This window comes from Elephas maximus, chromosome 23 (genome assembly GCF_024166365.1).
Source record: "Elephas maximus indicus isolate mEleMax1 chromosome 23, mEleMax1 primary haplotype, whole genome shotgun sequence".
Lineage (NCBI taxonomy): Eukaryota > Metazoa > Chordata > Mammalia > Proboscidea > Elephantidae > Elephas > Elephas maximus.
Window position 1 is genome coordinate 22,973,769 of NC_064841.1, and position 27,698 is coordinate 23,001,466.

A 27,698-nucleotide genomic window follows, 5' to 3' on the forward strand; every position below is an offset into this window, starting at 1 on the left:
TTTAAGAAGATCAAATGAGACACCTAAAGGAAAACTGGCTTTTTGACCTATGAGTAGGAAAAGTAGCTTTCACGTTTTGATTTAAATTTCGACAATTGTTTGCCTTTTTAGGCTCCAGGCAGAAGAAAGGTTTATATTGGAATCATGCCTAGAGATAAAGCTGCGTATCACCAAGTTAACTTACCACACTTTTTTGCAAATAACACTTGTGTTATATGTTTTTTGCCAACAACCTACTTCCTCCCCCCACATTATTTTCCTAATCGCACTATGCCAATTTTTTTTACATGTTGCTGACTTCAATTGACACTAAGAAAATATAAATAAACTATGAAAAATGCAGACCTAACATAATTTAAGATGATCTGATAAGGTCTTTGCATTCAACTGTTGAGCTAATGTGCTGTAATTATCAAATTAATAGAAACAAAGCACAGTTTTGGTTGCTTATTTTCCAATTACCCAGAGACTACCCAACTCAGCCCATGACTTTCTGACCATGGCTTATAACTTTATTATACAATTAGGATCAAAAGAAACATTTTTGGACTATTTTTATACATATAAACAGAAGATTAAAGAAAATGAACAGAGCAAAGGAAAATGAACAGAATGATATGATTTACCTCTAAGACAGGAGGACAAATGAATGAGGTCGAAATTCACTTCTGTTAATGCTGTGAGATAGGTGCGCTATGCCAGAATTGTTTTACTTAATTTCATTATTTCTGTGCGTTATATGTGTGGACACGTTATTTGTGAAAAAATACGGTACTGCATTGTGAAGAGTGGGGCTGCTTGATGTTGTGAAAGTTGTAAAGACTTGGGTTTCCATCCTGGCTATGCCATGAACAAGCTGTGTGACTTTGGACAAGTGAATTAATCTCCCTGAATCTATTTCCTCATCTGTAAAATAGAGTTTATGATGTCTTCTTAGAGGGGTACATAAAGCATTCAAAAACAAACTCTTTAGATGATAAATTTATATCCACTAAAAATATACACAGCACAATGCAACTGACTGTAGTAGGTTGTCACTTCCCTTGGACTGTGAATAGGAGATCATGGTTTTAACTCCACAAATTGGTGTGTGACCTTGGGATAGTCACCTTATTTCTCAGGCTCTTAGTCTCTTAGTTGGAAAGAGTGAAGAACTTGGATGAGAATATTTCTGAGGTCGCTTTCAGTTCAAACGTTCTATACACCTCTAACTGAATATTTTTAATTTGAAACTACAAGAATTTTGGTGGTTACTGCTTTGAGGCACTTCAGAAGAAATGCTTTTCGATGGCTCTGCCAATGTTATTTTGAGAAATAAGGATTCTATGCAGATAAAACAAGAAAAGGATACTGTCTTAGGCTGGGTTCTCTAGAGAAGCAAAAGCAGTAAAGCATATATATAGGTATACATGTATATATATATGTAGAGAGAGAGAGAGACAGAGAGATTTATATCAAGGAAATGGCTCGCTGGGTTTTTAGAGGCTGTAATGCCCCAAGTCCGTGGGTCATAAAAGAGGACTCTCCAGACTCACCTAGCTGCAGGGGCTAGCGAACCCAACATCAGCAGACCTGAAAGCAGGGCTGTTGCAGCCTTCTATTGATTCGTGCAGCCACAGGGGCTGGCAAACCCAAGATCGGTAGGCTGGAGAGCAGGGCTGTTGCAGGCTGTGGAGATCAATGAATCTCAAGATTAGTAGGCAAGACTGCAGGTAAGCTGCCAGCTCAAGTCCCAAGAACCAGAGGTCAGATGAACAGGAGCCGGCTGCAGGATCTAGAACAAGCTAAATCCCTGGCAAGGTGAGCAGCAAGGCACTAGGTGGCGGAGGGCTGAGAGATGAAGGCTGAGGGGGCTGGTGAGTCACCATAGGCCCCGCCCCTGCCAGTACCACAGCAGATCCTATCATGGGGGTGGTCATGTATCAAATTTGAACAGGGAAGTAAGTGATCACAACTTTATACAACTGCCAAAACACTGAGGATCATGGCCCAGCCAAGTTGACACACAATCTTAACCATCACAGATACTTTTGATCTATTACATGTATACTTCAGATAAGTTTGTATATGGCATGAACTTGCTAGTGTTATCTCTCCACCGGACTGTGAGCTCTCTGAGGACAAGTACCTAAGTCTTATTTATCTTTAAGATATACAACAGAATCCTTGACACATAGTAATTACTCAACATGTATTTGCCAATTCACTTAAAAAAAAATTTTTTTTTACATGTACAGTTATGGAGAGCTATATAGACTTACTTAGACTAAAAGAGAAGAATTAGTTTGTGGCATTTACTAAATGTTTATCAGGAGAGACCAATGTCTGGAGAAGGACCTCATGCTTGGTAAAGTAGAGGGTGAGCAAAAAAAAAGAGGAAGAGCCTCAATGAGATGAATCGACACAGCAGCTGCAGCAGTGGGTTAAAAAGTACCTGCTACTGAGGATGGTATAGAACTGGGCAATGTTTTGTTCTGTTATACATAGGGTTGTGTGAGTCTGAGATGACTCGATGGCATCTAACACACACAGATGTTTGTATTTCTGTTGACTCTAATATACACATTTTGAATTAACTTCTCAATCATTGCTATTGGCTAGAAGCAGTGAATGGGCCACACAGGAAACATACGCTCCTCATTTAGAATTTCTCAGCAAAGACCAAGCCTGAGTTTATTGGCAGGTAACACAGGAGTATTATGTTTATATGACAGCCAGACCTTCCATCCACCCCTTCCTGTCTCAGAATCCTTTAATGGTTTCCTCTTTACTACTGTATCAAATCTAATGATCATCTGGCTTTGCCAACTCTCTATTTTATGTTCAGCCATTCTCAGTCATTATTGGGAACGTTGCTTCCAACATACTACATTTTCTTCTGTAGGCACAGTAAGAAAACATTGGCAACCTCTTGAGAACTCTTTGATTATTTTGAAGCTATTATTTCAGTCATTGAGAACTAGGGAGTGTTAGAGAAATTACAGGGATGCAATACCATATGTAAGTGTGTGTATATATATATATATATATATATATATATATATATATTTTGAGAAAGCATATCATTCAGGAAGCTTCCATGGAGCTGCCAGAGACAACAGTTAGAGTGGTAAAGTGTTTAGTGTTTTATTGAAATGGGCCCTGGTTGTCTCAGTGAAATCCCCAAACTGAAGACAGATGGTAGCATTTTGTATCCATAGAGACCTTGTCACTACAAAGGATGACAAAGCACTCGACAAAGTCTTTGTGGTCACCATGCTACAGAGTGTGCAATGGGGAGATAAGAGAGTTGCATGGGTCATTAGCATTTGAGAAATTGAACAGATGTGTGGAGAAGAAAAATGTTGACTAGTGACACTAGAGGAACTCTACTTTTCTCCAAAGGAACCCAAGGATCTAAGATCAAAGAACAGACTAGATTTTGATGTTAAATAATTTCTGTTCCTGTTCATTTAACAATTTTTTTGAGCATTCACTATGTGCCTGATACCATTCTAGCACTGTGGGGAACACTGAGACAGGTAAGAGAGACGATCTACTTTTGTGTTTTTAGAAGAACAAAATACAGCAGCCCTTTGTTCTCTTTTTATCTTTGGAACCATTTGAAAACAAGACATGAGTTAGCTGGTAGTCAAAATAGTAGTTTTTTTTTTTTTTTTTTTTTATAAAGTTCATTGGCGAACACAGAAAAAAGGACTTGCTAATAGTACTCTTCTTAAAACTAGACTTTGGGAGAGCCCGCTTAGAGAAGAGTTGGGATCAGCAGAGCTTCCTTAGTATCAGTTCCTGCAAACTGTCTTGCTTTTTGAGCCAAACTGGTAGTCTTTTAATTGTTCAGCCACCCCTCATCAGATTCGTAAAACTACTAGCCAGACAACCTACTTCTTACACGGGTAAAAATAAGTAAGATGCAGTGAGGAGTGAGACGTGGAATGTCACATCAATGGAAGTAAGCCTCATGGGATTTTGAGGCTAGGCATATAAAGATCTCAACCAAATAGTCTCCAGCTTTTTTCTTCTAATGCTTCTAATCTCTAAATTCATGATAAAATGACAGTGTGTTTGTCCCTCTCAGCACAAGGGATCATCAGCATATCAGGAAAGACCTGCTCTGGCCTTCATGATGCCAGTTTCCCAATACTAATTACTATTGCGCTTTGGCTAACTCCCTGGAACCATTGGTGGAAGCTTAGTTTTGGCCTTTAGATGGCCTTTGAAAAGGCTTAAAATAGTTCCCTCAATTTCTTCTTCTGTTTGCCAATTCCAGCCACACTGAACCTTTATATGTTCCCGACATAATGTGCCTAATTCTATCCCTGTGTCATTGCATGTCTATTTTCTTTCAGAAATGTCCTCTTTCTTGAGGGCCATTTAGATCTTAGATCGAATGAATGAACCCTTTGCTGTTGAGTCAATTCTGACTCATAGTGACCCTATAGGACAAAGTAGAACTGCCCCACAGAGTTTCCAAGGAGCGCCTGGTGGTTTTGAACTGCTAACCTTGTCGCTATGAGTCAGAATTGACTAACGGCAGTGGGCCTTGGCAACCTTTTGGTTAGCAGCCATAGTACGTAACCACTACACCACCAGGATTTCCAGATCTTGGATGAGCAGCCTTTAAAAACCAGCTCAAGTATCGCCATTGGAATATACGGTTGCCCACCCACTTTTTCCTCCTCTCCTGGTTCATAGGGAAGCTGTTTTCCCACTGACAGTTCATGCTGCCACAGGCAGGAGCCTTTATGACTGTTTGAAACCAAAAAAACAGCCGTGTGCTGCAAATTACTGTTTCTACAGGGTGTTGTGTGAGATGTGTGCATTTTTGGTAAGAGAAAGGAAATGTTAAAAATTTTCTGTGGGATACCATGTGTCCCCCTGGATTTTAGGGGGTGCCCAGAGTAGGATTAATGGGACACCATGTCTTCCTCAGGACTCGGAGGGTAGGATTGTTGGAGGTGGCAAAAAAAAAAAAAAAAAAAAATCCATACTACCTACCAAAAATTCAACAACACTCAATGATTCAGCATACTTCCATTAATGAAAACACATGGTATCAACAAAAAATTCAAAGCGGAAAATAATTGGGTCTTGAAAGGATTAAAGCTTTGTTGGTTTTCTGAGTAGAAATATTCAGACCTTCCACTGAGCTGTCTGAGAACTCTTTTCCTACCTCTATGATAGCACTTATCCTCTAGATTTAGAATTATTTGTTCACTCTTTAGTGGTAGACTGTAATGATTATAATAACAGCTTCAGTTCTTCAGATCTCCTTTTATCTGTGCCCTTGATCATGGGATACTAAGGATCCTCTGCCAAAAAAAAAAAAAAAAAATTTTTTTTTAAGAGTTTATTTCATTTTACTTTGTGAGTTTGACTGTGTGACTTGATTTGACCATTCCCCATCATGACACAGGGTTTGCAAAAAGAACTTGTGCATTTCTGCTTGTGCTCCTACGCCTCTTTTATTGCCTTGAGAACATGCCTGGGTTAGCTTCTTGGAAGATGAGTGATGTGAAGAGCACAGCCATTTTGCCACAATTATACCAGGGAAAGTCATCCTAGATCAGCTGACAGCAGGCTGACCACCAGCCATGTGAGCAAGTGCAGCCAAATACAAAATAGCTGCCTTATTATAGTTTTCTGTTGTGCAGAAAAACTTGTATATATAGTTCAGATTGCATCACTGATCTACATGCTCATTGCTTTAATAAATACATGCTTATTGCTTTATGTCACTGAGTTTTTGTGGTTGCATGTTAAATGGCTATTTTGTAGAAATAAATAACCAATGCCCCTTCTGTTTCCTCCATTAGACTGTCAGTTTTCTGAGAACAGAGATTGTGTAAGATTCATCCACTTTCTTCCCCAATATCTAGTGTAGAGAAAGTGTATTTGTTTGCTGAATGAAGGATTGCCTAGATAAATAAACTGAATGTTACACTCTCAAAGACTATCCCAAGTTGATTAAATTTGGTTTTGAAATGTATGATATAATTTTTTATGGTTTTAGCCCATTTATTTTCCAAACGTTTTTCTTTAGCTAATATTTGTGATGTTTGTATACCTTTTATCAACATTCGAAGAAGAGCAGACATCCAAGAAACAAAGGAGAAGCCAGAGAAAACCATTTGGGAATGAAACGAAAATTTTACTTTTATCAGCTAGCTGACCACATAAAATAAATAACCTATTGATCCTTGTTGTTCCTCCTTCATGTAGCTATCAGCTGTGATCTGTAAAAAATATCCTCAAATACATTTTTTTTAACCTGTTTAAATGGCTCTTGTCTGACACTACAATAGTTCAGGTCATTGTCAGGGTGGTTTAAGGCTCAGCTGCTAACCAAAAGATAGGCGATTCAAACCTACCAGCTGCTCTGCAGGAGAAAAATACAGTGGTCTGTTTCTGTAAAGATCACTGCCTTGGAAACTCTATGGGACAGCTCTACACTATCCTATCGGGTCCCAATGAGTAGGAATTGAGTTGATGGCAATGGGTTTGGTTTTTTAATTATTTTTATTAGGGTAAATCCAAATATTTAATTTTTGATTATTTGTATAGTTTTTAAAGAGCACAGAATTGCCAGTTAATGAAGCAGTATGAAGTGGGTTAATGTTTGTCTGCTGGTCTCCAAGTGATGAGGTAGCCCAAATTGATGAAAGCTTTAGGAGCAATTTATTAACAGAAGCTGAAACACAAATAGGGTGTTCCTTAGAAAGCTGAGAGAGCACTATGGGTAGGAATCAGTTTTGAAGCATGGGTAAAGCCAGGAGGCCAAGAGTCTGTAATTCCTGGCAAGGTGGGGCTGGGCCCGGGTCACAGCCTTCTTTGAGCTTTCACACACTGAACTGGGTGAGTGATATTTCATTCTAAGCACACTATAAAAACATAGATAGTACAGGTTTGGGAGAAATAATCAAGAAGGATCTATCTCTTTGGGAAAATTTTTTCCAGTTGACAAAAACTGTACAGACATTGTAAAATCAAGACACTTCTAGTGCTTCTTAAAAGTAGAGAAAAAGAGCAAAAAGCCATTTTCGTTCATGTATTAACAAGTATGAATTCAGAATTTTACCTAATAACAGTTTCTTGCCCACTAACTGTTGTCATGCTGGTTTGAAATACTCTAATCTGACAAGTACGAAATTTTCAATGTAGTTATGGTTTGAATGTTCATAAGAAGGGGAATTTCATGTACATTAACGCCCCAGCGCAGGTCTTTGTAAAATTGCGTTCTTGATTCCTGCATAGTAGCCAGTACATCATCATGTTGGTTGGCATTTTTAAGTTTGTCCTTTTCTCACTCCAGGTCATTTTATAGTGAGATTGTGCCCTAAACCTTAACCCATTTGTCAGAACCATAAACTGGGTTGTGTTGCTTATGAAAAAGAAAAGTCTAGTTCAAGGTTTTGGCCGGGTTCTTGAAGATGGTCATCACTTATTTGTGCTGAGAGCCAGTGTTGGTTTTATGTCTTCAGCTAGACTGGAGTGTATTACAAAGGCAGCATTCTGGGAAAAAACCTGCTATCATGAAAGGAATGTGAATTTTAGACATGCCATTTATTAATGATGCAATCTTGGCTAGTTATGTGGCCCAGCTGAGCCTCAGTTTCCTTTTTTGTGAAGTTGGGTTAATATGTGTCATTCATTAGCAAATTAAAATTATGTAGTTGGCATTGAATGCACAGAGTTCTTTCCTTATTCTCTAGGTCTTTTAATTTCCATCATGGTTAGATCATGTAAACTAAAGTAAATCAAAATAAATCATTGGTTGTGAATGAGGGAATTGAAGCCCAGATCACAGAATTAGAGCTGCTAGTACAACTGAGCTGAGCTGGACTGTGTGTATGTGTGTGTCTTAACTGCAGTTATAGTGTCTGACCACCAGGATTCTGGAGGTGGATTAAAGTCATTTGGGGAGAATGAAAGCCAGAGTCATAAACTCATCAGTAGTCTCCTCACACAGGCAAGCCTTCCACATTACTGTTTTTGCCTCTTTAGGCTCAAGAGGTTAATGACATTTAAAAAAAAATGAGTTTTGAAGTGCCTGATGATTCTAACTGAGCTGGATACATACTCTGTTCTACCTTTGACCTGATGGAATGGTAAAATGCAGAAATGTAACATAGCGATTTAACTCCAACCCTCTCACTCTCTCTCTCACACACATACACACACACACTATACTTACACTTAGAAAAACAATTCTAATTTCAATCCTAGATAAGTGAGTGCTTTAAAACATAAACTTTATCACCCATGCCATTTCTACTGAACATTCAGCTCCAGAGAAAGCTTCAGATAAAATCCATGTGATTTGAAGGAGAAAGGATGCCCATGGTGAAAATACAGTATGGTGTCCTCCCAAATAGGAGACAAAAGGATTCTTTCCTAACAAATTTTGTGGGATGAGATGTAGATCGAATTTCTAGCTATCATGGGTCATGATACCGAGCATTATACAGGATGGTCTACTTTTTCCTTTTTTCTTGCCTCTCCGAAACTGCTGGCTGGAGTCTGGGGAGTCATCTCTGTGTTGGTCCCCATCACCTCTTGCCCATAGAGTTCCAAGCAGGTAAGCTGGTCATCTCCTGCTTTCCCATGTTGCTGTGGAGTGCTATTAGACCTAAGAGAGGGACTGTAGCTGTAGGACCCAAGTGAGGATAGAAAAAGCATTTTAGAGGATTATTGGTCATATTTCACCATTTAAATTGCAGAGAAACCCTTAAGGGATCTGTAGAGCGCATTCTGCAAGAAGGATGGATCTCAGCATGTTGGTTGGAGTCTTTTCTACAGTGACACAGGTGTGTCAAAGTGAATGAACTTTAAATTCCAATACAAACTGATTCTTCTAGCAGAAATTCTCTTGGTACAAAGGAAGAGAGCCTCAGGGAAAGGATTTCAGACTGAAAAAGAAGCCCTCAGATGCCATTTTATTCTCTCTGTTTTGATAGTTGTGTCACATTAGCTTTAATGAAGCAAAATGTCTGTCAAGCTTTGGAGCTCTATGAGAAGTTTTGAGGAGAATGATTATAGATTCAATTCCAAAAAGATATTCTGGATAGTCAGTTGTCTCTTTTCTTCTTATTAAGGCTGACTTTTAAAAAATAGGAGCTTTTTACATTTTGTGCTAGGTGGCATAACCTGAAAAAAAAAAAAAAAACCTAGAAAATTCTGTGATAAAATTTTAAAGTGAAGTGTTTTGAGAAGTAAAAAGAATATGCTGTGAGAAATCTTTTGACAGAAAGATGACAAGCAGGTAGACAGAAAAGACTTATGCATATTAGTTGAGGAAAAAAAAGAAAAAAACCCATGAAAAAGTACATCATATAACAATGGCCTGAGAGGAGTCATTTTCTTCTCATTTCTTGGGTAAAAAGTTTTTAATGATTTTAACATTTATCCATTTTTATTATGATTATTTTTTCTGTTTGAAGGATAACTCAAAACTCTGTATCAGTCCCTGAAGGCTAGGGCAGGTATTTTAAAATGGAAAAGGATAACAGATTTTCAACCACAGAAGTCATAATATGGAAGAGATGTACAGCTGAAAACATTCTGGGGAAACGTCTTTGTGCCATGACTCCTCTTGATGAAAGCTAGTAACGATGATAAACCTCTATCCCTACTAGCAAAGGGATGGAATTTAGAACAAATGTAAAAATTTCCTTCCCAGGTAAAAGCAACCAGTCCTGTAATTTAACTCTATCCTAAGCCAATGTCTGGAATTTCAAAGAAAGGTGAAAAAATCTCCATGATCTTCAGTAAATTTGTTTGAAAATTTGTCTGTGGGGAATGAAAGACGCTTTCCACTGAGTGAAGGCTTAGGTTGCCTTTCTTATATTACCTGACATGGCTGAGTTTTCGAAAGTAGAGAACGGCCTGTGGAGGAAGTGAGATGGCTTCAAACATTCATGGACAGTCATGATGTCAAGATCGCATGTTCTAACATAAGAAATATTGGTTCATCCCTCATGAAGTTGTTCACCAGAGTATATTATTTTAAGTTTCAAGTTTCCATTTTTGCAAAAATACCTAGTCTCCTTCAATAATCCCAGGGGATGTACAAGCACAATGGTTAAGCAAAATGTTATGAAGAGACAGGTGTTAGACTCAGAAACTCTGATATTCCAGTCTGCACTGGATCACAGCACTTCTTTCTGATTGTAAGATTAGAGCCTGGAATAGGGGAAAAGCAGTTTGCATTAAAGCGTGTTTAGGGGACTCAAAGTGTTAGAGTGATTGAATGTCCAGCCCCTAATGTGATAATACTTCAGAATCTTGAGAGCTATAGGTTATCTTAAAACAATAACAAAACTGAATGCCAACATGTTCTTCTCAGCACTATTATTGTGTTATCTCATTTAACAGAAGCTGATAATAATGACCATTTGTTGATTACTTACCAATTACCAGGCCCTCTAATAAGCTTAATTTCTTTACGTTATCTAGAGATGAGAAAGCAGAGGCTCAGAAATACTTAAGAATTTGCTGAAAGTCATGCAGCTGAGTCAGGATTGAACCCAGGCCTGTAGTTTTTCTAAATCCCATGTTGTTTTACTATACCACATTGCCTTCCAAACTGGAAGGATATACACTAGTTAAGTTCAGCTATTCCAAAAACATCCCAAACAATGGTGACTTGAATAATCTCGAAGTTTATTTCTCTCACAGTAGTCCAGTTTTAAGTGCCAAGATCTGTGTGGCAGCTCCACGACACTGGAGACTCAAGATCTTTCTGTCACATTCTCTTGCCATCCTGTAGCCCATTACCATTGAGTCTGTCAAATTCTGACTCCTAGTGACCCTATAGGACAGAGTAGAAATGCCCCATAGGTTTTCCAAGGCTGTAATCTTTACAGAAGCAGACTGCCACATCTTTCTTCCCCGGAGTGGCTGGTGGGTCCCAATTGACCTTTTGGTTAGCAGCTGAGCTCTTTAACCACTGTGCCACCAGGAGTCCTCTATCTTGCCATCACTCAGGTGTTATTGTCTTTGTTTGGTTCAAGAGGGCTCACCACCATGTCTGCCTTTAAGATGATGGAAAGGGGGCACGGGAATAAAGGAAAGGAGGGCATGTTGCCTCTTTAAGGTCAGAGTCATTTTTACTCTTATTCTGTTGGCTTGAACTTATCCATGTGATCATATGTATTTGTAAAGGAAGCTGAGAAATGTAGTCTTTATCGTGACTAGCTAACCAGTGGATTCATTATTATGGAAAAAAGGGAGAACAGTTATTGGGACTCATTTATCAGACTGTCACAGGAATTTTTATTTTTTCTTTAGTGTCGAGCTGCCACATTTTACTGAGGATTCTAAGCTTCAGGGAGATAACATAGATTTACCAAGGTTACATACAAGTTGGAAGCACAGCAAGTTCTAGAAATCATATTGGCTCGACAGCTTCACTGCTGTTAGTGGAAAAAAAAATTACTGATAAAATCGGATCACTGGTGTTTCTGAATTATATTCATTAATACATAAAACATTCCCAAAAGATGTTTTGTGTTAATCTTCCATGAGTTATTGAAAAATACATGAGTATTTGTATATATTTGTACTTCTTAGAACAATGAATTTTTTTGAAAAGGAATTTCTAAAAAGCCTGTCTGCATAGTTGTAGAAATATAGTATGGTGGAATTTAATGCAATTTTCTAATGAGCAGACAGAAAGAATACGTTTTGGAATTTATTACATTGTACATTTCACCTGGATTGCCTGACAGACCATTGGAATTTAATTTTAATTAAAAAATATGGTGACTCTTAGCCTAATAACCTAGACCTTCACACTGCCATGTAATTTTTGGAAAACAATAGAAGATTGAAATGATTCTTAGGTATTGAAAATGTTTATGTTTGCAGCTCAGGGGCCAATTTGCTATTCTGATTTTGAAAGACCCATGCTTTGTGAGCATGCTGATTAGGAAAAGAAAAGTTGAACTTATGGTGGGACCTCATCAGCTTAGTGCAAAGCTGCCTTCCAAAAGGTGTGGTTGAAATATTTAGATAGTAGGCTGTGATGGTTAAGATTGTATGTCAACTTGGCTGGGCCGTGATTCTCAGTGTTTACATGTGATCACTCCCGTGATTGAGATCTACTGTGAGTAGCCTATCAATTTAAAGGAAGTTTCCTTGGAGGTGTGGCCTGCATTCAAATATAAGCAGACGTTCTGGTTTTTTGCTTGCTCTGGATCCTACGGCTGCCTCCTGTTAGTCTGACTTCCAATTCTTGAGACTTGAGCTATCAGCTTACCTGCCAATCTTGGGTTCGCCAGCCCCTGCAGCTATTTCAATCAGGGGAAGCCTTGTGGTCTTGTCTGCCAATCTTGGGATTGATTTGTCGATCTTCACGGCCTGTGAGCCAGAACCCTGCCCTCTGACCTGCTGATCTTAGGTTCGCGAGCACCTGCAGCTACCTGAATCAAGAGAAGCCTCTATACTGATCCACAGACTTGAGAGTTTCCAGCCTCTACAATGGTGTGAGCAGTTTCCTTGATAAAATCTCTCTATATATGTGTTTATACGCATTACTGGTTTTGCTTCTCTAGAGAACTGAGCCTAAGACATAGGCTTGGTTGGGATATCTAGTGTAAATGTTCATCAGTACCAATGACAATACTTGCTATTTATCCCGTACTTTTTGCTTTATAAAGTTTTGTTCTATATGAGATATAATATCATCTTAAGAACAACCCAGTAAGACAGGTGAGGGAAGAGTATTTATTCTCATTTGTATAGATAAGGAAAGCAGTCACAATAGATATGTCTATTATGTGACAAAAATAGCAGAAGGGAGAGTCGGGTTTGATGATGAGTTTAGTGGTTGACTTTTGGAGACAGTGTGGTTTGTGCATACATATGTGTGTCCCTGGGCTGGAGGGGCAGAGAGCAAAGTTGGAGCCATCCCATGACTTTTTCTATGGAAATAGAAACAATATCCAGCCTACTAGCTGAATGCATTACATAGCTAGATTTTTAGGTCTGTATGTGAGTTCCATTTTTCTTAAAATATGAGAATTTTTGAGAATTTTAATTCTGATAGCCCAGAGTATGCATGCTGTTTTACTTTTTTGCCCTTTCTTCTTATCAGCATCTTTGACCGTGCTCAGAAGCCCAATGTGGCCCTGGTGGCGCAGTGGTTAAGAGCTTGGCTGCTAATCAAAAGGTCAGCAGTTTGAATTCACCAGCTGCTCCTTGGAAACCCTATGGGGCAGCTCTACTCGGTCCTATAGGGTCACTGTGAGTCAGAATTGACTCGACGGCAGTGGTTTTTGTTTGTTTGTTTGTTTGTTTTAGAGGCCTCATGGTGCTTGCTATATTATCTTGTTCCTGTACTCATCACTGCTCCATTTTCTGTTCGGTTTAAGAGCCCTACTTTGTCATCTTACCTCCTCTTCAGAAGCCCTGGCCATGACCAGGACATCTATATCCAATTGGATCAACCAAATCCTGCTGATATTTTATTTCCCTTGGAGCCTCTTTTTTCATACATATGCCAGTTACAAATGGAGTGTTTTGCATGTAAATCTGAATTGACTGGTAACATATTTCAAATTAATTCTAGTGATTTTTTATACCCATTGTAGATGAGTTCCCTGGGCAGCTGCCTAAAAGGCTTGCCTGTTAATTCAGTCCAGCAGGTCTTCACATATTAGCCTCATTGACATTTTTTTTTATCGTGGTAAATATATGTGTAACGAAACATTTACAATTTTAACGGTCTTTACATGTTCAGTTCAGTGACATTAACTTATGTTCATCATGTTGTTCAACCACCACCTTTATCCTTTCCCAAGTTTTTCCATCACCCTTAACAGAGACTCAGTGTCGCCTAGGCTTTGAGTCCTCTTTCCCACCTCTCTCCCCTGACCCTTGGTGACCACTAATAAACTTTGGTCTCTATGCACTTGCCTATTCTAGATATTTCGTATAAGTGGCATCATACAATATTTGTTCTTTTGTGACCAACTTATTTCACTCAGCATAATGTTTTCAAGGTTCATCCATGTTTTGCATATATCAGGAGTTTTCTTCTCTTTATGGCTGAATAATATTCCATTCTATGTATATACCACATTTTGTTTATCCATTCTTCTGTTGACGGATATTTAGATTTTTCCACCTTTTGGCTATTGTGGATAGTGCTGCAGTGAGTGTTGGTATACAAGTATCTGTGTTCCTGCTTTCAATTCTATTAGGTATATAACTAGCAGTGGAATTGCTGATCTTATGGTAATTCTATGTGTAACTCTTTTGAGAAACTGCCAAATTGTTTTCCACAGTGGCTGTGCCATTTTACATTCCTACCAGTGATGGATGAAGGTTCCAGTTTCTCCACTTCATTCTCAACACCTGTTGTTTTCCATGTTGTTAATCGCAACTATCCTAGTGGTGTGAAGTGGTATCTCATCGTGGCTTTGATTTGCATTTCCTGATGACTGATGACATTGAGCATCTTCTCACATGCTTGTTGGCCATTTGTATTGTATTTCTTCTTTGGATAAATATCTCTTCAAGTTCTTTTCCCATTTTTTGGATTGGCTTGTTTGTCTTTTTGTTATTAATTTGTATGAATTCTTTTTTTTTTTTTTGGTAAGAATTCTTTATATATTCTGATATTAAGCCAATCCTCAAATTTGTATGGAAAGACAAGGGATCCAGAATAGCCAAAGCAACTTTGAAAAAGAAAAACAAGTAGGAGGACTCATACTTCCTGATCTCAAAACATATTATAAACCTACAGTAATCAAAGCAGCCTGGTACTGGTATAATGATAGATATATAGACCAGAGGAATAGAATTTAGAGTCCAGAAATAAACCCTTGTATCCACAGTCAGCTGATTTTCAACAAGGGTGCTAAGTCCATCTGGTGGGGAAAGAATAGTCTCTTTAATAAGTGGTGCTAGGACAATTGGATTCCCACAAACAAAAGAATGAACCTGGACCCATACCTCACACCATATGCAAAAACTAACTTAAAGTGGATCAAAAGACATAGATGTAAGAACTGAAACCATAAAATTCTTAGAAGAAAACATAGGGATAATGCTTTGGGACTTAGTTTTTAACAATGGATTCTTAGATATGACACCAAAAGCATGAGCAGCAAAACACAAAATATAAATGAGGCCTCATGAAAATTAAAAACTTTGGATCATCAAAGGACTTTATCAATAAAGTGAAGAGACAACCTACAGACTGGGAAAAAAAGATTGAAAGCCTCATTGATGTTTGTTGTTGTGTGTTGGTGAGCCAAAACTCTGTAAGTCTCTGGCCCTGGGGATATCATCAGGCGATGCTTCTTTGCCACTCCTTTGTTGCCTGGTCCAAATTTCTGACAAGTCAACTAGGCCAACAATGCTTTGTTAAATTGAGAACAAGCATGATACTCACTTTGGCATGAGTGTGTGTATAGGGTTTGATTGTACTACAAGGTATCACAGAGGTTAATGAGATGGCACCTTCTCTGGGTCCAGATTTGATGCTTCCTCTTCAAATTCATCATCCCCTAGCCTAGTTGGAATGTTGGAGCTCCTGTATGTTTAAACTCCTAATTATGGACGAAGTTCAGATTTTTCCCCAGGAGAACATTGATCCGTTGTGTAATCCATGGCTGAGTTTTACCTTATTCATGTTGATGAGTCCACATACTCTCTTAAAAGAATGGAAATTACCATTATACGGTAGGAGAGATACAATAAGAATGTATCTTATTGCCTTTAGAAGTACAGGCAATGCTATAAAGGATTTAAAGGTAGAAAAAGGGAAAGGCTTATAAAAGAGGTGACTCTTGAATATTTTCTAAACAATTTGAAAGATTTTTAAGAATTAGACATGAGCAAATAAATATGAAAAATAGTTGTAAGACAGGCAAGTATAGAATATGTTTGGAAAAAAAATTGAATTATCTGATCCTAAAACCTAAAGTAGGAAGGGGAAAAGTGAGAATATAATCTAAATGTATAGGTCAAAACTATTTTATGGAAGCCCTCAAATCCCAGATAAAGGGGGCTATCCTTAATTTGGCAGGAAATAGTCACTGAACATCTTGTAGCAGAGAGGTGAAGTGGTTGAAATTCTGCTTTTGAAAGTTTAAGCTGGTTGATTATTTTAAGAGGGATCGCTCACGGAAGAAAAAAATATATCGGAAAATTTTTTTCTAGCAGTGTGGTAATAAGTAATGAAGATCTGAATTTGAAAAGAAGAAGGAGCTGAAGGTTTCTAGCCCCTCATATCTGAAAATGACTCTTGACGGACGTAAAATTGAACTGAATGTTTGTTAACTTTTTTCCAAACATTTCATAGCAGAATGCGACATGAAGGTTTGAGTCAGGAAAATACAACCACAAAAGAGTCATAGACCGTATAGCTATGTGACAAAACATCAAATATAAAATGTGAAATGATAAAATGATCTCTTCAGAGCCCAATATCAGCATATACATGTGTGTGTGTATATATATATACACACGCACACACACATATCTTGCCACCACCTGTCAGTTTGTCATACTGTGGTGCCTTGCATATTGCTGTGATGCTGGAAGCTATGCTACTGGTATTTTAAATACCAGCAGAGTCACCCATGGTAAACATGTTTCCAGTCTAAGAAAGACTAGGAAGAAAGACCTGGCAATCTACTTCTGAAAATTAGCCATTGAAAACCCTATGTATGACAACAGAATATTATCCAATATAGTGCTGGAAAATTCAAAATACACAGTATACAACCCTAAAAGATTTCCCCCTTATTCCCCTCACATCCATCTATTTTGACCTCACAAAGGATCAAACTTACTCAAATCAGTGGAACTGACCAAATTCTATTTCAAACTTTCTGAGGATTGATTTACTAGCACTTTGACTTCCCAGCGTCTGGTCCTGACACTGCTGTAACATTTTTGTCTCTGACATTTTTGCAAGCTAAACACTTACATGGACTTTGACTTTGCTTTGGGTCACCTTTGTCCTCTTTGACGTATTGCAAGACTCTAACCTTGGTTTGCTATCAGATTATAAGACTAAAGGAGTAAGAACTGCTTGCTACTGTAGTCTGTAGTTGTAACCTTGGCACAAGTTACTAACCTTCTATGCTTTTTAGCCACCTTTTTCTCCACAATCATATCTTTTCAAACAAGAATTAGAAGGCAAAGCCATGTTTATTTATCTCTGTCTGCTGAGAACTTCCATGGTCCAGAACAGAGTAGGTCTTACCGTAGTGTTAGCTGGCTAGAATTCAGCATTCATGGAGGATCTTGACTCCTCAGACTCTAAGGATCAAACCAGTCACTTTCCTGCCTCCCAGTCATGGTGCCTGGTGACCTAAAACTGCCCAGGGATTTGGCGGCAACTTCACCGATGGACTTTGGGATAGTGGCCTGTGCTCTGCTCTGTTCACTAAATAAGGCTGACGGTGGACTTAGCCATAGACTGGGAATGAGAGTAATTTTTTAGAATTATAAATATTTCAGTACATCTAAGTATTTAAGTATAGCATATTTATTTAGGAATTTTAAGATTTTTTCTTCCATACTGTGAATATACACATTTTTGAGGAATTTAGAACAGGAACACTTAACATTTCATCACGAAAAGTCTGACCTGAGCAATATCACACATAAGGGTTACTTGTAGCGGGCTCTTCTTTAAAAACAAAACAGCAGCAAGTTTTTATGTACGGTATTAAAACAAGGAGAAACCTTGAAATAACTTGTGCTGTCTCCACATCATACCATAAAATCATAAATACAGGGCTTTGCAATAATAAAAGGTGGCATAATCCTACCTTTTATTGTTTTAGTAAATTTATGGATAGAGAGTGGAAAATCCCGTAGAATTATTGCACATCTCTTTAAATTTAGTTCAGTGATATTTCCCCCTTTATTTCTCAGCACCTGTCTTATCTGATCAGCTAGCCTGTTACACATTTTGCCAGACATTCTGCAAAGTGCTATCCAACAGTAGTACACTATTTACTTCTGACGATTCTAATGAAGCTTGAGGAAAGTCAACATTGAGGCTCAGTAGGCTTGCCTTTGAATCTGACTTGGGGGGAAATCACTTAATTTCTTTAAGCTTTTGTTTCCTTACGTATAAAATTAAGAAATGTATTAAGCCAGTTTTTTTTTTTCCCCTCAAAGTGTGAATGGGAAAAGTTGCATTGGAGATATGATGCACGCACTTAAAAGAAAGGAACAGAGTGACTGTGTCCAAGAGAAACCTTGACTTTGAGACCCTGGAACCATTCTAAAACGTAAATGTGTCCAAGAATCCATCTCCTGGGTAACTTATTAAAAATTATATAGTCCTGGGAGCCACTATAGAGATTTTGGTTCATAAGGTCTGGGTTAGCATATTCAGCAGGTACCCCGATGAGCCTGACACAGATGATCCTGAGCCGACCCACTGCCTTAAAGCCTGTATGGCTATGGGTGGTGGAGGAAAGGCACCCACAAGCTACCAAATGAGAAGAGCCAATATTTTTCAAGAAGTTTCCAGAAGCTCAGCAGTTTTTGAGCTTAGTTAGTAACTGGTAGATAATCGGCTGGATGTGTTTGTAGATGAAGTTTAGCTCCAGGCAGCGTCCCTTGGTGGTGTAAACGGTTAACCCTCTTGGCTGCTAATCGAAGAGTTAGAGGTTCGAGTCCACGCAGAGATGCTTTGGAAGATGGGCATGATGATCTACGTCTAAAAAATTAGCCATGAAAAACCCTATGGAGCACAGTTCTACTCTGACGCATACGGGGTTGCCATGAGTTGTAGTTGACTGAATGGCAACTGCTTAGCTCCAGGCAGAGGGTATAGCCCAAGGCGCTATGTTGTATTTTCTAGTTCCCACTTAAGGCAGGTGCTTGGATAATTCTTTCTAAGAGAAGCCTGGCTCTGTTACTCCTTAGCATGAAATGTAAGGCAAACTATGTTCTCATTGAACCCTCTGTTTCTTATAAAGGGGGTGATCTAATGAATTCTTCATAGTGTCATTACGATGAATATATAAGATAATGCGTATATAAGTAATTAGCAGAGTTTCTGGAATGTAGCAATGTTGAATAAATGTTATTATTGTTGTTGCAATAATGGGGTCAAACATAGCAATGGTTGCAAGGATCGCACAGGACTGGGCAGTGTTTCGTTCTGTTGTTCATAGGATTGCTATGAGTTGGAACCAACCCAATGGCACTTAACAACAGCATTGTTGTTGAAGGCATTTGACTAATCTTAGTACAGTTTGCCCTCAAATGTTCAGTTTATTTTTTAAACAATTATTATTTGCCATCAACAAAGCACTTTCATGGGGTGGAGTTGGGTTATATGGAAAGGAAAGAGAAATACAAACATGAGGAAGGTCTTCTCTGACCACAAAGGAATGTACAGGATAGTGGTGGTAGGTAGACACAAGCCAAGACAAGGGAATGATAGTTGTGGGAAAAGAGAGGGAATCAGCATGGTTTGATTCTGGAAGGGTCTAGACTCAATTCCAAACCAAGGTTAATGAAACCCCTCAGGTCTGAAGAGACACTGGTCCAGGTTTATAAGGAGGAGATTGCAGGGAGTTTTCAGATCACCAGTATATGCCTAAATTGTAATCCATATCATAATCTGTTATAATTTTCCTTATTAAATTGTTGGTTAACCCACAGATTGTTTTCAAAATAAAATAGAGGAGTTGTCCTTCGCTTTTTATTTAATTGTTAACCAAAATTTTGAATAATTAGCGGGGATAAAAATAAAACAATCTCTTAAACTAAGATTAGCAATAGTACATATTTTGCTAACTGATGTGGGGAAAAAAGATTTCTTTGAATTTGACGATTTTTTAAATTCAGTTTTCCCAGCAGGTGCTCCTAATGAGAGAACACTTTTCTTTGACACACTGCTTATTACTTTTGCAAAACTTACTGGAATCGCTACCTGGGCTAGAGACATAGACTACGTAGGTAATTTTTCCTGAAAGAAGAAACCTCCTTTCCATGTGTCTCGGAAGTCACCCATGGAGGGGCAAAACATTAAAATTAGACTAACAAGATCTGGATTTTATGATGCCTGCAAAAAGCTGCAACCCAGAGATAAAGGCTTCATATTTTATTGTAAAAAGATGTAGCACTGCCTAGAGTAGACGTGATTACAGTCATGTGTCACTTAACATCCACAATACATTCTGTGAAATAGCATGTTATGCGATTTGGACGTTGTGCGAACACCATATTACAGGCTGTTGCATTCGCTGTGTCTGGTTACCTTTGCTACGTCCTGTTCTCTGATAGGGATTTCTGAACTCTATTATAAACTTAGGGGCCCATGGTCATATATTCCGGTTGGAAGTTGTCCGAAAGGACGTTATGCTGCACCTGACTGTTAGAAAGTGGGGTTGATGGAGAGAAGAAAAAGGGAATCTGAACCATCACCATTTCCTGACAGCTCTGCAACTCCTGCCAGCTTCATTAGCAATGGGCAACATAATACTTCTAATTAAGAAGACATTTAAAATAATTTACAAAAAGTAGGCATGTGTCAAGTGTGGAAAGTTCCTCAGAGAGGAGCCCTTCAGGGCTAATGATGATGAGACTGACAGCAGTTGGAGACCTCAGAATCTTCCTCTGCCATCTTCAAAGAGCACCTAATTACACCTGCGCTTCTGTCAAAAATAAAATAAAGGGACCAAGATATGGTCCTGGGCCAGGTAATTTCCAGTGGCAAAAAAGCCTTCCCTGGGCTCCAAGAATCCTGCTGTTCTAAATAAACTAATCAATAACAAGGGCAAGTTGTATTAACAAAGAAACGAATACCTCAACTAAAATTGCAAAGGTAAATAGCTCAGAAAGCAAAGGGAGCTGCCAGGTTCCTGGGTAGTCATTTAAACCAAAAATAGGTATTCTCTAAGACGGACTTGGATTTCTCTATTTTGCTTTGTTAAAGATTTTACTCTGGTACATATATAATGTACTGTCTTTTATGAATAAAATGGTGGCAGTAGCTTATCACTTCAGTGTAGGATCATGAAAAGAACTTGTGAGTCAGATGGACTGGCATTCAAATTTTTTTTGCCATTCACTAAATGAATGACACCCTTTTTTAACTGAACCTCAGCTTCATCATTTTATGATAGAAATATTAATGCTCATCTCACAGTGCTATTGTGAAGGTTAGTTATCACATATGAAGAGAGTTTAGCACATGGTAGGTACTAGAAAATGGCTGTTGTTGTTAGGTGCTGTCAAGTTGGTTCTGACTCATAGCAACCCTATACACAACAGAACAAAACACTACCACCTGGTCCTGTGCCATCCTTAGAATCGTTTTGCTTGAGCTCATTGTTGCAGCCACTGTGTCAGTCCACCTCGTTAAGGGTCTTCCTCTTTTCTACTGACCCTGTACTTTGCCAAGCATGATGTCCTTCTCCAGGGACTGATCCCCCCGACAACATGTCCAAAGTATGTAAGATGTAGTCTCTCCATTCTTGCTTCTAAGGAGCATTCTGGTTGTACTTCTTCCAAGACAGATTTGTTTGTTCTTTTGGCAGTCCATGGTATATTCAATATTCTTCGCCAACACCACAATTCAAAGGCATCAGTTCTTCTTCAGTCTTCCTTATTCATTGTCTAGCTTTCACTTGCATATGATGTGATAGAAAATACCATGGCTTGGATCAGGCTCACCTTAGTCTTCAAGGTGACATCTTTGCTTTTCAACACTTTAAAGAGGTCCTTTGTAGCAGATTTACTCAATGCAATGCGTCATTTGATTTCCTGACTGTTGCTTCCATGGGTGCTGATTGTTGATCCAAGTAAAATGAAATCCTTGACAACTTCAATCTTTTCTCCATCTGTCATGATGTTACTCATTGGTCCAGTTGTGAGGATTTTTGTTTTCTTTTTGTTCAGGTGCAATCCATACTTAAGGCTGTGGTCTTTCATCCTCATTAGTAAGTGCTTCAAGTTCTTTTCACTTTCAGCAATCAAAATTGTGCCATCTGCATGACACAGGTTGGTAATGAGCCTTCCTGCAATCCTGATGCCCCCTTCTTCTTCGTATAGTCCAGCTTCTCGGATTATTTGCTCAGCATACAGATTGAACAGGTATGGTGAAAGGATACAACCCTGATGCACACCTTTCCTGACTTTAAACCAGTCAGTATCCCCTTGTTCTGTCTGAACAACTGCCTCTTGATCTATGTAAAGGCTCCTCATGAGCACAATTAAATGTTCTGGAATTCCTGTTTTTTGCAATGTTATCCATAATTTGTTATGATCCACACAGTCAAATGCCTTTGCGTAGTCAATAAAACACAGGTATACATCCTTCTGATATTCTCTGCTTTCAGCCAGGATCCATCTGACATCAGCAATGGTATCCCTTGTTCCACGTCCTCTTCTGAAACCGGCCTGAATCTCCAGCAGTTCCCTGTCAATATATTGCTGCAGCCGTTTTTGAATGATCTTCAGCAAATTTTGCTTGTGTGTGATATTAATGATATTGTTCTATAATTTCTGCATTTGGTTGGAATGCCTTTTTTGAGAATAGGCATAAATACATATCTCTTCGAGTCAGTTGGCCAGGAAGCTATCTTCCAAATTTCTTGGCATAGACGAGTGAGCACCTCCAGCGCAGCATCTGTTTGTTAAAACATCTCAGTTGATATTCTGTCAGTTCCTGGACCTTCGTTTTTCGCCAGTGCCCTCAGTGCAGCTTGGACCTTTTCCTTCAGTACCATTGGTTCCTGATCATATGCTACCTCTTGAAATGGATGAACATTGACTAATCCTTTTTGGTATAATGAGTCTGCATATTCCTTCCACCTTCTTTTGATGCTTCCTGCATTTTTTAAAATATTTTCCCCATAGAATCCTTCACTATTGCAACTCGAAGCTTGAATTTTTTCTTCAGTTCTTTCACCTTGAGAAACACTGAGCGTGTTCTTCCCTTTTGGTTTTCCATCTCTAGCTCTTTGCACATGTCATTATAATACTTTACTTTGTCTTCTCGAGCCTCCCTTTGAAATCTTCTGTTCAGTTCTTTTACTTCATGATTTCTTCCTTTTGCTTTAGCTACTCGATGTTCATAAGCAATTTCAGTCTCCTCTGACATCCATCTTGGTCTTTTCTTTCTCTTCTGTCTTTTCAATGACCTCTCACTTTCTTCATGTGTGATGTCCCTGATGTCATTCCACAACTCGTCTGGTCTTTGGTCACTAGTATTCAGCCCGTCAAGTCTATTCTTGAGATGGTCTCTATGTTCAGGTGGGATGTACTCAAGGTTATATTTTGGCTCTCTTAGACTTGCTCTGATTTTCTTCAGTTTCAGCTTGAACTTGCATGTGAGCAACTGATGGTCTGTTCCATAGTTGGCCCCTGGCCTTGTTCTGACTGATGGTATTGAGTTTTTCCATTGTCTCTTTCCACAGATGTAGTCGATTTGGTTCCTGTGTGTTCCATCTGGTGAGGTCCATGTGTATAGTCACCGTTTATGTTGGTGAAAGAAGGTATTTGCAATAAAGAAGTCGTTGGTCTTGCAAAATTCTATCATTTGATCTCCGGCATTGTTTCTGTCACCAAGACCATATTTTCCAACTACTGATCCTTCTTTGTTTTCAACTTTCACATTCCAATCACCAGTAATTATCAATGTATCCTGATTGCATGTTCGATCAATTTCAGACTGTAGCAGCTGATAAAAATCTTCAATTTCTTCATCTTTGGCCATTGGTATTCATATTTTTCAACACTGAGGATTCATTCATTCAACAAATAGTTTTTGAGTGCTTACTATGGGCCAGGATGTGTAGATTTTACAAGACTTTGTGGTAAACATCTGTTCTACACTGCTTTATCCCTTGGGTGATAATTAGTGAACATATGTGAAAATGAAGATGGCTGTTAATTTTCAGTGTTTAGTCCAAGAAGATATTGTTCTATAGGACCAGTAGAACTGGGAAGAGTTTTCAAAATACAGCAAATATTCCTGTGTTTGGATACTGATATAATTTATTATCTCAAATGGCTCTTGGAAAGGTAGAAAACAGCTTTCATCCTCAAAAAACAAACTTTTATTAACATTAGGGGTATTGACCAAAACGTGCCATGAATTCTGAAGGAGTTCTCCAGATGAATTCTTAAATTAGGTTAGTCATGACTATCTCATTGAAATAATAGTCTCTTATTTGCGATTTTGGTGAAAATGTTCTTTTGGCTGTCTATAATGTGTGTTGCCTATTTAAAGCTCATGTTTTAAAACACAGCCTACACTATCAATGAAGTTAATATGGAAAGAGGCTCTACTCTGATTTCATCTTAGTGGAAGGGATTGGGAAATGGTATGACTGTGGACTAAATATAAACATGATAAGTAATAACTCATTAGTCCTTTTGCTAATTTTCCTGGTCAGTTAGAAGCTTGGTTATATCCTGCTTTAATTTCCTCATTGATAACTGGGAAATGAGTTTCTGGTACCCACTAAAATTCATATTGTTGTAGGTGCTGTCCAGTCAGTTCTGACTCGTAGCAACCCTATGTACAACAGAATGAAACACTGCCTGGTCCTGCACCATCCTCACAATCATTGCTATGTTTGAGCCCATTATTGTAGCCATCGTGTCAATCCATCTTTTTCGATGGCTCATTACCTTTTGTTTTGTTTTTTTCATTACCTTACCAAGGTAATAATTCAGTTTACCTGCGTTTTCATCTTCTTACATAGTTAAGACTCAGCAGTGGTTCTCAAACTTTAGTTGCATTAGAGTTATTTGGAAGGCCTTTAAGACACAAATTTCGGAGCCCCCACCTCCATAGATTCTGATTCCCTAGGTCTGGGGCTACCTGAGAATATGCATTTTGAACATCAGGTGGTGCTAATGTTGCTGGTTTGTAGACCACGCTATGAGAACTACCTGGTAAGAGTCTAATTTTTGTCAGGTGCTGCAATTACGCTATTACTAAGTAGCACTGATACAATAAAAAAAAAAAAAAAATTCTTTTTTTTTGATACAATACTTGATAGCAAAATGCTTTCCTATACAGCCTCATTTTATCTTCTCAGTAATTCTAGGAGGCAGGCATTACTAACTCTGATTTATAGACGATAACTGTACTGTAACTGTTTCTGGTCTTTCCCAGTAGGCTGTGAGTTCCTCGAGGCCAGATTTCATATTGTATTCAATTTTGTTTTCTTGACACATAGCAGGGTGTCTGGCAATAAATGTCTGTAAAATGAACAGAGGGATTTGCTCTAAGTCGCTCAGGGAGTTTGTAGTAGAGCCTAGTTTTGAACCTGCACTCCTTAAGCCTTAATCTAGTGCTTTTTCTCCCCTTGGGTATACGAATCAAAAAGCAAATTTGCTCTCGTATTTGAACAAAGGCACGAGTAGTTTTTCTATTTTATCCTGAAATCCTGGGTTTAAAAAACTAGGTAGCCAAGGTGGTTAAAATTTGTTTTGAACTATGTACCATTAACTGCTGAACTACAAAAACTAAAATGTGTCTTACATATTTTTTCCTTCCCTTACATTGTGGCTGTTTTACCAAATGGGGGCCGTCTTCACTTTGCACTGTACTGCAGGACAGTAAAAAAAGGTATGAGCCGAGACCATGCAAAGTGATCTTAATAATCAAAGGGAAAAATTACATGACCTTTAAAAAAATTTTTTTTGTGTGTGAAAACATTAAAGAATCTCCTACTGTTAGTTATAAAAGTGTAGGGAAATGAAAAAAAAAATAAAACTAATATTCATGAAGTACACCATAATTTAGAACATTGGAAGCACTGAGAATTAACATGGTTAATTTCTTTGTAAATAACTTATCAAACGTAGTTTAAACAGTGCTTGCCTTCTCATCATGTAACGTATGTAAGGAATGAGCATCTCTTTGATGCCTTGCAAATTTTCTAAGTTTGGATCAGCTTCCAACATTTTATCTTTTGCACTCTTAATATTGTAAAATATTTCTAAGTACTTCCTTTAATGTAAAGGGTGTTTTTTTTTTTTTTTTTTTTTTTTGCCAGTGTCCCTTCTTCTGGGACATCTTCATCCTTTTCGTCAGAAGCCCTTGCCTCATTTGTGTTGGTATGTTGGCTCTCTCTAAGCTTCTCTTGCTGCCTAACTAGCGTCTCTTGAACGGCAGAGGTGTCAGCACACCCACAGTCAGCTATTTCTTCTTTATCTCTTTGGAATCTGGGTGCAAAGTTTGCAGCAGCATCAGTGGCTGCACTAGCGGCTCCACCAGATACCTTAACATTAATCAGTGGATGCTGACACATGAAACGATGAAGCCAGCCTTTACTGGCAATAAGAGGTCCTTCTCAACCCCCTTATAATTATCATTTTCATTCAAAGTGGCAGCTAACTTCAGTTCTTTGGCCTGAATGCCAACCAAACTAATTTCGATTTTTTAAAAACTATAATTCTTCAGTCCAAAGTAGAAATGAACACTCATTTCAAACATTCTATCCCCAGCCCAGTTTAAACTAAAAGATGCTGAAGTAATTGTTTTCTATATGGTTCATACCGTAGCTTCTTGCACGTGTAGGGCTTGTCCTATCTTCACTAACATTTTAAAATCTTCTAATCACACACAATTTCGCTTCATTTTTTTGTTTCCTTGCTGTATTTCCATCTTTGTTGGCCAATTTCTTTTTTGACTTATTCATTTTTGTAAACTGTTATGTGGGTTTATTACTTAGAGACAAGGAGGCAACACAACTATATGCTTTGCTGTCTGTGCACGAACTGTATAGCGATGCAGAATGACCAATAACAATGAGAAAGAGGTGATATGGTTGCTCACTGATTATGACATGCACTGGTTTTTATGTAGCGATTGGTGGACTGAAGAGCTAGCAGTGAAGTTTGTTTTTAAGCAGCTACTAGACTCATAGTTAATATATCGTGGTAACTGAAATTTGAACCATGCTTTTGGGAGACTGGTTATTTAACTAAACCATGACAAATGAAATTTGTGTATATTGAAATCATGTAAAGTAAGGACTTTCTATAAATAGGAAACATTTATCTGCATGTCAGAATGAAAAATATTTGCATAATTTCAAAACCATCCACTGGCAAAATAGTGCCCCCAAATACTTTCTAAGTTGTTTAAAGAAATAGCTTTCTTTCTTTTGCTTCCAGATGGACTGATCAAATTAAGAAAATTAAGCCTACATATTCCAATTTGGTAGAAAAAAAATATATGGGTATATGCATAGGAATATATATATGTATACACACACACACACATATATATGAGATTCATGAACTCTCTTTCTTTTATTTTTTTAAATCAACCTGTACAGATCATTTGAAAGTTGAATGGAATGTGTAAGAACTATGGCACAGTTAAGCACTTCTAACTGAAAAGTTGTTGGTTTGAACAAGTGCCTCAGAACAAAGGCTTGGTGATCTGCTTCCAAAAGGTCACAGCCATGAAGACTTTATGAAGCACAGCCCTAGTGTGTAACATATGGGGTTGTAATCCACTTGAAGGCAACTTTTTTTTTTTTTGGGGTGTGTTAAGTTTGGTTAGTTTTGTGCTATTATAGCCTTCTTCCCATAATGTTTCTTTCCCTGAGTATTTCTGTGGTATAAACAAAGGGGACCAAGTGCTTAGCCAGACTAGGTAAATGAAGCTTTCTGAAGAACGGAGAATTTGTACTTATCTACGAGATCATTTGTCTAAGTTCCTGATTTTTTCTTTTTTGCTATGT

The 27,698-nt window shown here is 38.2% G+C and overlaps 1 long non-coding RNA gene across 1 annotated transcript in view; it reads left to right on the forward strand.

Moving 5' to 3' along the window:
• Window positions 1-3,268: 3,268 nt before the first annotated feature.
• LOC126066511 (uncharacterized) overlaps window positions 3,269-27,698 on the forward strand; it is a 195,829-nt gene continuing 171,399 nt past the window's right edge. Inside the window, exon 1 of the long non-coding RNA XR_007515119.1 lies at window positions 3,269-3,521. This is a non-coding gene — a long non-coding RNA (uncharacterized LOC126066511). The remainder of the gene's footprint in view (window positions 3,522-27,698) is intronic.